We start from the raw sequence: 12,723 nt of genomic DNA on the forward strand, positions 1-12,723 counted from the left end.
CCTCTCCCGTGAGATGGGACATGATGAAGGCTACTCTGGCTCGGTCGCTGGAAAACTGGTGTGTCAACAGTTCGAAGTGCAGAGTGCACTGGTTAATGAAGCCCCGTGCCTGGCTGGGATCTCTGCCAAAACGAGGAGGGGCGGAGAGGCGGGGACCGGGAAGAGATGCCATGGTGTTGATGGGCTGCGGCGGTGCCGGGGTAGTAAGTGTGCGAGTGGAGGCAGCTCCCGAAGAGGTAGTCAATGTGTCCAGGCGGGAGTTAACACCACGCAGGTGACTCAGGATGGACTCCTGTTGGGACCTCTGACGGGAAAGTTCATGACATAGGTCAGAGAGCGAGTGAGCTTGGGTGCCACCTGGTTCCATGGCCTGAGCAAACTGTAACGGGTCTGGGAGGTGGAACCTCTGAGCAACTATACAAGGGGGCGGTCCTTGTAAGGAAGCGGGTGGCTCCCAGGGAAGACGGGCAGGTAGTCACGGCAAGTGACAGGGACAGTCTCTGGGTAGAAGGGCAGGTAGTCACGGCAAGTGACAGGGACAGTCTCTGGGTAGAAGGGCAGGTAGTCACGGCAAGTGACAGGGACAGTCTCTGGGTAGAAGGACAGCAGGCAGGCGGCTGGTGAGCGCTCCCAGGTGAGCGGGCGAGAGTCTCTGGACAGGCAGGTGGTCACGGCAAGTGACGGCAGAACCTGCAGGTAGACTAGCAGACAGGTAGCAGGTGGACGCTCCCAGGTGAGCGGGCAAGAGTCTCTGGATGGGCAGGTGGTCACGGCAAGTGACGGCAGAGCCTCCAGGTAGGCTAGCAGGCAGGTAGCAGGTGAGCGCTCCCAGGTGAGCGGGCAAGAGTCTCTGGATGGTCAGGTGGTCACGGCAAGTGACGGCAGAGCCTCCAGGTAGGCTAGCAGGCAGGTAGCAGGTGAGCGCTCCCAGGTGAGCGGGCAAGAGTCTCTGGACAGGCAGGTGGTCACGGCAAGTGACGGCAGAGCCTCCAGGTAGGCTAGCAGGCAGGTAGCAGGTGAGCGCTCCCAGGTGAGCGGGCAAGAGTCTCTGGACAGGTAGGTGGTCACGGCAAGTGACGGCAGAGCCTCCAGGTAGGCTAGCAGGAAGGTAGTAGGTGAGCGTTCCAGGTGAGCGGGCAAGAGTCTCTGGACAGGCAGGTGGTCACGGCAAGTGACGGCAGAGCCTCCAGGTAGGCTAGCAGGCAGGTAGCAGGTGAGCGCTCCCAGGTGAGCGGGCAAGAGTCTCTGGACAGGTAGGTGGTCACGGCAAGTGACGGCAGAGCCTCCAGGTAGGCTAGCAGGCAGGTAGTAGGTGAGCGCTCCCAGGTGAGCGGGCAAGAGTCTCTGGACAGGCAGGAGGTCACGGCAAGTGACGGCAGAGCCTCCAGTTAGGCTAGCAGGCAGGTAGCAGGTGAGCGCTCCCAGGTGAGTGGGCAGGCTGGTCCATAGACAGACTGACAGGTGTCGGAAGGCAGACCGTCGGACCGCAGGCTTGCAAGCCAGTAAGCGGATATCAGGCAGGTATCAGGCAGGAATCTGGCAGGTGACTGGCAGGTAACAAGCAGGAATCTGGCAGGTGACTGGCAGGTAACTGGTAGCGGGACCTGAGGGCTGAAGCAGAGTGAAGGCTTTGCAACAACATTGCTCGGGCACCTCCATTTTGGAGGAGGTGCCTTATATATGGTGAAGTCCTCCGGCCATTGGCCGGGGACTCCTTAGGACGACGCGCGCGGCCCCTTTAAGAGAGGGGGAGCGCACGCGCCCTAAGCACCGTAGCCGGAAAGCAGCACGTGCTGCCAGCAGAGCGGGAAGAAGACGCCGGGCACGGAGCGGAGAGGTGAGGGGAACAGCGTCCCTGCCGAGCAGGAGGCAGGGACGCCGACGCTACAGTACCGCATATTTTTCGGTCCAACCATGTCCCCTGATGGGTTGGTTGCTTGTACATACCGTGGACAAGTGTACCTATAATTCTTATCAGTCCATTTCCATCCTCCCTGTTCTTCGTGTTTAACAGAACATGTCTGTTCTAGCTTTTTGCATATATGAAGGCACTATCCAGTATCTTCTCTGGGTAGTCCCTTTCTCTAAATCGAGTTCTTGGGTCCCAAGCTTGCATCACAAAATCTTTGTTATCTGAACAATTGCGTCTTATACGCAGAAATTGCCCCTTGGGGATACCTCTCCTAAGGGGACCTGGGTGATGGCTTTCCCATCTGAGGAGGCTGTTAGCTGCGGTTGGTTTCCTAAAGGTCCGAGTAGTGATGAAACCCTCCCGATTCCTGCTAATGGTTATATCTAAGAAGGTGATCTCATTTCTTTGGATCTCTGATGAAAATTTCATGCCTATTTCATTAACATTAAGGCATTTCATGAAGTCATGAAATTCCTCCATGGATCCGGACCACAAAATCAACACGGGGCAATTTCTGCATATAAGACGCAATTGCTCACATAACAAAGATTATAGGTACATTTGACAATAGATCAAATGAAGTATACAACATCATAAAAAGACATTGGTGGATTCTAATGGCAGACCCAGACCTTAAGGGATGTGTGCCCCCACACCTGAGAATTAAATATAAGAAGGGACGTTCAATCAGGGACAGACTCGTCCACACTATGTACAAGCAACCAATCCATCAGGGGACATGGTTGGACCGGAAAGTATGCTGTACCTTTAAATGTGGCAACTGCAAGTTCTGTCCCTGGATTAGGCCTTGTAAAAACTTTATGGGAACTCTGAGCAATAAAGTCTTCTACATGAGAGACTTTGCCAATTGTAAGTCTGAGGGGGTAGTATATATGGCTACCTGTTCGTGCCCCCGCAGCTACATTGGTAAAACCAAGAGAGAGTTGCGGAGGAGAATAGGAGAACACCTGGGGGACATAAGACACAAGAGAGATACACCCCTAGCCCGACATATAAGGGAATATCACCTCAATGATCCCAAGTCCCTGTCATTTTGTGTAGTGGAAGTGATAAGGAAAAATCCACGTGGGGGAAATTGGTATAGGCTATTGCTACAGAAGGAATGCCAATGGATATTCAGACTGGACACCCTCACACCTAATGGACTCAATGAGCAACAGAATTTTTGTTACTTCATCTGATGCTAAAACCCGTAGACTATCGACCTGTACTGGTTTAATTATTAATCTAGGTCTATCTAATAACATAAAATTTGACATCAGAGTATCTTAGTATATAGTGCACATAGGACATTCCCCAAAGAATTGGACCCCTTGATTAGGGATAAAATGATCTAGGTTTTCAAGGGGTAACACTCCATTGAAGCCGTCTTGTTATTGAAGACACTAATGTATATTAGGATCTAGGACGAGAAAAAGGCAGACAGTATGATAGAGAGAGGGTTACATTTTTTATTTTTTATTATTGAGTTTCCTCATTTATTAAAAGGGGATATGCCGGGTATAGATAATTAGAATCCCACCCCACGCACCCTCCATACATCATTAGATACTCCTTAATATTCTCTGACATGATTAGAGGGATGACCAATAGCTATCCTATATATGGGAGGGTCCCTCTCTACAGTGGACAACGTTATGCATAAGACATGAATGAATACTGAGAGCAGAACTCATTGTTGAAGCTGTGCAGGCGCGGTGATGCGCGGTATATCATGCGGGGTGCTGGATGTGTGTGTGGCCCGAGGAGTGACCCGGCGCATGCGATATAGCACCGTGAGCGCTGCTTCGGGCAGCAGACTTGAGACTCCGGATAGAAGGGACAGACATGCGTGTTGTACATCCCTATTGATGAGAGCATGGACAGCGCAAGCGCAGAAGGCCCTAGAGGTGGGAGACTACGTTAGACGTACTATAGATGAGAGGCAACAATCTCAGGGCTCCGGAAGGAGGGGCAGACATGCGCAGCAGACATTGGGATGCCTCTAGTGACTGAGGTCTTTGTAACGTAAGCGCAGTAGGAACAGAAGACAGAAGACCAAACCGGCTAAGTAATAGCATTTTACCCCAACTTAAGGAAGTGATATTTCCTTGATACTGTGTGGTGAGCCTTTATATGGAAGGGGATATGGTGGAATAACACAGCTCTTTGCAGGATGACTTGATCTTCTCCTGATGAACCACTCACCAATGGGGAAACGGGTCGAGGAGTACTGGGGAAACTTAATATTTTTGCAAGATAAGTCCTACTTTGACATTTCATATCATGTTATTACTATGGAACGAAAGATTTGATGTAATATTGGTCCATCGATTTAGAGTAGGAATTGTGAATTGAACAACATTGAGAGTCCTAGGGACAATATATCAGGAATAGGACATGCTGTCAGGAAGTGGGACTTCTCTTGCAAGTTGCACCCTTGTTATATATGTTGAATTGATGTAGTTTGGGGAGCATTAGACATGAGTACATAGGCCCTGCCTACATTCCCCTGCTGTTTTTTTAAAATAGGTGACTTGTTGCATAATAGTTTTTTTTGTTTAAACTCACACCTATATACCATACATATAGTGGCAAAAGGGTATTTTCATCGCCTCTGATGAGGGGAGGTGTGGAGGTAATGACCATAATGGGTCAATTTTTATTTATTTACCTGCACTAAGTCACTTTTTTATGGGCATTTTATTCATGTTGTATGTGTCATATTGTGATTATTAAAGACTAGATGGTGGCCCGATTCTAATGCATCAGGTAATCTAGAATATGCATGCGGCTGACCGGGCGCCACTAAGCAGTGAAGCAGTGTTTAAATGGGTTGTGCACTACTTTTAATTAACTTCACAATGTATCCCCTCGGTGCCCCTAATGAATTTTGTCATTACGTCATGTTGTCAATCCTGCTTGTGACAACATCGCTGACGACCCACAGCCAGCACGTAATTCTCCCGCCTGCAGCCGGATCTTGCTTCCGTTTACATCACGACTATTTGCTGCTGCAGCCAGGGGTCTCCTGTTCCACGTATCACAGTGAATGACGGGCTGTGGCCGGGGTTATCTGTCATTGTGTCACATTCAGCATCCACAGCGCGGTCTGTCAATGTGGTTTGTATGGCTCAGTCATTCCTCTAATCCTGGTTTGTATGGCTGACTTATTTTGGATTGTACGCCTTCCTCATCTTAGCTTGTATGGCCCCTTTATCCTGGTTTTGTATGACCTACTCATTCTCCCATCTCTACAGCACAGTTCAAAAACTAAACCCTAATCCTCCCGTTGTTTCCTTTTCTCTGCTCTAGCGCTGTCTGTCCTGTTTTCAGCAGCTCCTCGCAGGATCGGAGGCGCAGCACGAGCTCTCAGATACTGCTGTGATTAGCTGCTGTCTGTAGATTCGCTGCTTTCCACGCCGGGACTAAGTGCGTGGAGAGGCACAAATCTGCATTCACTTTAGTAGCACATGCTGCAGATGCCGCTATGAAGATTTAACAATAATACAATGAATACACAGAATAATACTTTATTAACTATTATTGGTTATAGAACTTAATACAACTGAACAAAATTATTAAACAGATGATCAAAATATATAAACTATTCCATGAATATGTAACAATATTTTACAATAAATCATCGGACAAAAGAAGTACGACGCTAGAATTTATTTATTAACAATATCAACCTAAAATATTTTTGTACACGACATTTTTGGTGAATACTTTTGGACTATCTGGAAGCAACTTTCCTTGTAAATGGGTATCCAAAACTTGCACCTTGACATTGGATCTCATTTAAACTCTTGAAAATGCAACATAGAGTTGTCCATGTCCAAAAACGGGCTCCGGTAAATATATGCCAACACGTTGTAGAGTTTAACCTTGTGACTTGTTTATTGTCATAGCAAATGCTTGTTTTACTGGAAACTGTCGACGTCGAAGCCTAAATGGAAGACCGGTGTCTGAAGGACATAAATCAATGCATGGAATGAACACTTCCTCTCCTTTTGCAGATCCAGTGATCACTGTTGCTTGAATTATGTGGGAATGGAGTCCAGTAACAATAAGGCGAGTTCCATTACATAGACCATTTCTTGTATTTAGATTCCAAAGCAACATTACGATTGCTCCAACTTTAAGTTGTAGTCTGTGGGATGGCATTCCTGATGGCGTAACACTATTTAAAAATTCAACTGGATAATGCTCTCGTTCATCTTCATTGTCGACATCCACCGAATCATCACTTTTGTATAATTTATAGTCTCCAGGCATTCTATCCATCACACGGTAATTTAGCAGAGCTACGTCATCGTTCTTGGGACAGAGAATTGCATAGGAAGAGGCCCTCTCAACACTGCTTTGGTCTTTTACATCTATTTCAACGCGTTGTCCAAAAACATCACTTACGATGCAGTCAGTGCACACCATGTCTTCTGGTATTTCAATAATGTCTTCTCCAAGGTTATATTCATTGCTCAGTTCACCATTACCAAGTTTAAGAAGCCAGTTGCTGTACTCTGGGTCAGAAGATCGCATGTTGTTAATTAGTTGTAGTTTATTAATGTTATGATCTGCTACAAGCACTAAGGAAAGACAGGAGATCTGTCCCTACAATAGAACTAAACTGGATCCCTACGATGTAACGGGGAACCTGATCCTGCGATCAGACCCGCTAAACTCCTCGGCTAGTCTGTACGAAGACCTATAGATGCAAGGGAGGGATCCCTACAAGAACTAGGGACTGGGATAAAGTTGGACACCTCCTAGCAGAAATTGTAGCAGTAAAGACAAACACACAACATAGAACATAGAGGTCAGAAGACCTAGCAAAACTAACAGAGAAAGGTAACAGAGTACCAAGCTAGCTCAAGAGTAGAAAATACAATGAAGTCCAGCAAGGCCAGGAGGGCGGAGCTGGATTAAATAGGCAAAAATGGTCATGTGACCAGCAAACTAGAAAAAACCTAACAGGAGAGTTCTAACAGTACCCCCTCTTCTAAGAGGATCCTCCGGATCCCCTAGGACCGGGCTTATCAGGAAACCTCCTGTGAAACGCTCTGACAAGTCTGGAAGCAGAAACATCATTCGCCCTCACCCATTAGTTATCCTCGGGTCCGAAACCCTTCCAAGCGACGAGATACTGCAAACTCCCTCTATACCGTCTAGAATTTAGGATGCGGGAAATTTCTTATTCCCCGTCCTCCACCACCGGAGGAACAGTGGCAGAGGCGTCACCAACCGACACATCAGCTTTTTTCAACAGAGAAACATGAAACACCAGATTAATCTTCCAGGAGGTAGGAACCTCCAACCTAACAGCAGATTGGTTAACTATCTGAAGCACATTAAAGGGCCGTACAAACTTGGGACCCAATTTTTTCGAAGGAATCCTCAATCGCATATTCTTAGAGGACAACCAAAACATGTCACCAATAGCAAACGAAACCACTTGCCGTTTCCTATCAAAGTACCTCTTAGATTTTTTGTTAGCCTCCTGAAGATTATCATGCACATCCGTCCAAACTCTCTCCAAATCACCGGAAAAACTCTCCTCCTCAGGCACAGCTGATACCAATTTGGAGAATGACCCAAAAGATGGATGTCTCCCAGAACAACAAAAAAAAGGCGAACACCCAGCAGAAGAGGATGTATGGTTGTTAAGAGCAAATTCAGCAAGTGGCAGAAACTCAGACCACCCCTCTTGATTGTCTGCCCCAAAGCAACGCAAAAACTGCTCAACATCCTGGTTCTTTCTTTCTGTCTGGCCATTAGACTCAGGATGATATCCGGATGAAAACGACAAATGAACTCCCAACCTGTCACAAAAGGCACGCCAAAAACGAGCTGCGAACTGAGGTCCCCTATCAAAAACAATGTCAGTAGGAACGCCATGTAGTCTGACAATTTCCTTGAGAAAGGCCTTAGCGAGTGTCTTAGCGCAAGGCAGTTTAATGAAGGGAACCAAGTGACACATCTTGCTAAAACGGTCCACGACCACCCAGGTGACTGTGAAACCTTCAGAGGGGGGAAGGTCAGTAATAAAGTCCATAGCCAGATGTGTCCAAGGTGCACTAGGAACCTCCAGAGGGCAAAGCAACCCCACAGCAGGAGCATGCGAAGACTTAGATCTAGCACACACAGTACATTGACGCACCCACTTAATGACTTCCTTCTGCCATCCAGGCCACCAAAAACTGCGACCCACAAGTCTCTTGGTCTCAGAAATTCCTGGATGACCTGCCAACCGAGACTCATGACACTCAATAAACAAATCTCTCCTAAAGGTCCTAGGCACAAACAACCTCCCATGGGGAGTGTTTGATGGGGCATTCTCCTGAGCTTTAAGAATCTCATCCTCCAAAACGGAGTCCAAAGCAGCAATCACACCTTCTTGTAAAATGCTCTCCTCCTCCTCCTCAACACTGACCATGGGAGAAAAGCTGCGAGACAAAGCATCCGCTTTAACATTCTTGGTACCCGGGATGTAAGTAACGGAAAAATTAAACCGCGAGAAAAAAAGTGCCCACCTAGCCTGACGGGCATTCAAGCGCTTGGCAGCATCAAGATAGATCAGATTTTTATGATCAGTGAAAACCTGAATGGGAAATTCAGCACCTTCCAAGAGATGATGCCAGTGTTCAAATGCGAGTTTAATAGCCAGCAATTCCAGATTACCAATATCGTAATTAAGTTCAGTCTCAGAAATTTTTTTTGAAAAAAAGGCACAGGGATGTACTCCATCCTTGCTTTCCTGAGACAACACCGCACCAACCCCCACAGAAGAAGCATCAACCTCAACCAAAAATGGCTTAGTCACATCAGGCTGCATAAGGATGGGAGCAGAGGTGAACCTCTCCTTTAGAAACACAAAAGCTTCAATGGCCTCAGAAGTCCACTGAACCGCATTAGCACCTTTCCTAGTGAGATCGGTCAGCGGTTTGACAATAATAGAAACATTTTTTATGAATTTTCTGCAATAATTGGCGAAACCCAAAAACCTCTGTATTGATTTCAAACCAATAGGCCTAGGCCATTCCTGCACAGCTTGAACTTTCACCGGGTCCATCTCAAAACCTTCACTGGAGATAATGTAACCCAAAAAACTAATTCTCTGTACAGCGAACTCACATTTCTCTAGCTTAGCCAAAAGCGAATTGTCCATTAATAACTGTAAAACCTCACGTACGCTCCGCTAATTAGACTCCAGATCATGCGAATAAATAAGAATGTCATCCAAATACACAACCACATTTTTGCCGATCAAAGGTCTAAGGATGTCATTAATAAGATTCTGAAAAAATGCTGGAGCATTGGTGAGACCAAAAGGCATAACCAGATTCTCAAAATGACCCACAGGAGTGTTAAAAGCAGTCTTCCATTCATCACCCTCCTTCATGCGCAACAAATTGTATGCCCCACGGAGATCAATTTTAGAGAACCACTTGGCCCCCACTAACTGGTTAAACAAATCAGGAATCAATGGCAGTGGGTAAGGATTGCGTATAGCAATTTTATTAATCTCACGAAAGTCCAGACAAGGACGTAAACCGCCATCTTTTTTTTTAACAAAAAAAAACCCAACAGCCACAGGAGACTTGGAAGGCCTAATGTGACCGGCGGCCAAGCTTGTCTGTATTTATTCCTCCAAAGCCTTTCTCTCAGGAATAGTAAGATTAAATAAACTACTTTTAGGAAGAGTCGCTCCATGGACAAATTCAATGGTACAATCATAGTCTCTATGGGGAGGCAAAATTTGTGACTCTTCCTCAGAAAAAACTCTCCAAAAATCCTGAATAGGTACAGGTAATTCCCCTTTTTCCACCGCAGCAATGCATCCGTTACAACACTTGTCATAACATTTGGGGCTCCAGGACTTAATTTCATTGGTAGACCAATCCAGTACAGGATTATGCAATTTTAACCAGGGCAACCCCAATATTACTGGAGAAGGCAAATTATTCAATACTACCAAATCCAAATTCTCTTGATGAACACCATTAATAGTGAGGGGAAACTCACAGACCTTGTGAGTAACACTCTTCAAGGGAGAGCCATCAACAGAAACCACAGCAATAGGGGATGACAAAGGTTTAGGTTTTAATGTAAGTTTTTCCAAGAATCCCCCATCAATCACATTCAGAGTAGAACCACAATCCACAAATACCCGAAATTCAATTAATTCTTCCTGAGCAGCGGTAGTAGCAGATAGGAATACTCCCTTAGAATTTAAACAGGCTATACGTGCATAACTGCCAATTTTTTTTTCTTTGTTCATACGAAGCACACAGTTCTTAATAAAATGACCAGAATTTCCGCAATAGAAGCACAAACCTTCAGAAAGCCTGCGGTCTTTTTCCTGAGAGCGGGGTGTCATCGCCCCAATCTCCATCGGCTCTCCTTTGTCAGCACAGACCCTCTCAAGACTCGGAGCTGACATAGCAGAGGATTTGCTCTCATTAACCCTTGCACGCAGTCTCCTGTCCACCCGTATAGCTAATTGCATAGCCTCCTGCAAGTTTCCAGGTGTGGGATAACCAATCAGCAAATCTTTAACCCTTTCACCTAGCCCCGCAAGAAACAAACTTTTCAAAGCAGAATCGTTCCACTCCACCTGGGCAGACCACCGACGGAAGTGAGAACAATATTTTTCCACAATACCTGATCCCTGCCTCAAACGTCTCAATTCAGCCTCAGCAGATGAGACACGATCAGGATCATCGTGCAACAAACCCAAAGCAGAAAAAAAACTATCCACCGATCTAAAGCATGGATCACTAGGTTGGAGAGAAAAAGCCCATCCCTGAGGATCCTTGTGCAAAAGTGACATTATGAACCCTATGCGCTGTGATTCATCACCAGAGGATCCGGGTCTTAAACAAAAATACAATAAACAAGCATTTTTAAAAGAAAAAAAATCTTGTTGTTAACCAAAAAATAGATCAGGCAGACGTACCTTTGGCTCCACAAAATGTGCTCCAGGGCAGCTACTCACGTGTTGTTGGAGCTTGACCACCTCCAGAGAGAGTCCCTGCAAGCGTTGAGCCAAATCCTGAACCGAGACCATGATGGAAACTGGGGGTCTTTCCAAGAGAAATTTTTTTGGGCTGGACTTACTGTTATGATCTGCTACAAGCACTAAGGAAAGACAGGAGATCTGTCCCTACAATAGAACTAAACTGGATCCCTACGATGTAACGGGGAACCTGATCCTGCATCAGACCCGCTAAACTCCTCGGCTAGTCTGTACGAAGACCTATAGATGCAAGGGAGGGATCCCTACAAGAACTAGGGACTGGGATAAAGTTGGACACCTCCTAGCAGAAATTGTAGCAGTAAAGACAAACACACAACATAGAACATAGAGGTCAGAAGACCTAGCAAAACTAACAGAGAAAGGTAACAGAGTACCAAGCTAGCTCAAGAGTAGAAAATACAATGAAGTCCAGCAAGGCCAGGAGGGCGGAGCTGGATTAAATAGGCAAAAATGGTCATGTGACCAGCAAACTAGAAAAAACCTAACAGGAGAGTTCTAACAATTAAACTCTTTCCAAAGGTCTGACATTTTTAAGGTTGACTCGATAATATTTGTTCTTGTTCCATTCGGTACAACTGGAAGGCATTGCCTAAAATCTCCGCCAAGGACAAAAACTTTACCTCCAAAAGGAATTTCATTTTTTTCAGCAATATTTGTAGTCATAACTTCACGCAGTCAATTAAGCTCAAAGCATATTTGGGCGCCATGGTGCACTCATCAAGTATCAAAAGATTTGCACTGTTCAACTGTTTTCCTGCAAATGTGTCTTGTTTGATTCTGGAAACAGAGATTTCATTGACCGGAACTGGTATCCCAAAGAGTGAATGCATAGTGCGACCTCCTTGTAAAAGGTTTGCTGCAATACCTGTTGTAGCCGATGGCAATACGACTTTTCCTAATCCTCTAACGTGATGTATTAAAACTTCATAGAGGTATGTTTTACCGCTGCCTCCAGGACCGTCAATAAAGAAACATTTTGGCGTTGGATCGGCTTGGTTTTCTACAGCGCTCACAATAGTGTCATATGCAATCCTTTGTTCTTGATTTAAGGAGTTTTTCTTCTCTGTTGCCAACAATAATTCATAAGCTTGTCATACTCTTGAATTTGTGCAACTTGACTTGCAGGCTGTGGCAAATTAAAGTCTGAAAACGTTTTTCCATGCAGTAGTAGGATATTTTGGACATCTTGCATGGCATAAGATTCGCAATTGTGACAATTTCCACTTTTGTTGTGAAGACGTAAGCAGTAATCTTCAATTATATGTTCTTTGAAATTTGTCCAAAATTGAGCCGGATTTGTAGGCGTTCCAAAGACACAAATGTAGGCAAACAATTCACGAAGTTTCTTAGGCATATGTAGAGTAACTGCATCTTCTAAAGTAAGTGTCCACATAGTATCATCCAATAGAAGTCCTAAAGCCAAAGCTGCAGCTTTAAATGTATCGTGCAATACTCCATTAACTGTTTTCAAATCTTTGTAACTTCTAGCTCCTTTGACATGCAGTAGTAACAGCCGAAGGCAATATCTTTCTTGATCCTTGACACTAACAGTATACATGCGTCCAATTATTCTGCTAAGTCCTCGTTGTCTTGGCTTCCAAGTTTTATTCCAAACGTAATGCTCTGGAATCTCTCGATACAAATACTGCCTTGTGTTTTCGTCACGTTGGTTCAGCAAAAACCATTCCATTAATGTTGACGTTGTGCTTAAAGTTTTGGAGACATCTTCGACTTGAGCATTTTCAAAGAAATAAAGCTGCTGTTTATT

Source organism: Phyllobates terribilis, unplaced genomic scaffold (genome assembly GCF_046119375.1).
Source record: "Phyllobates terribilis strain yellow unplaced genomic scaffold, ASM4611937v1 Scaffold_33__1_contigs__length_13283291, whole genome shotgun sequence".
NCBI lineage: Eukaryota > Metazoa > Chordata > Amphibia > Anura > Dendrobatidae > Phyllobates > Phyllobates terribilis.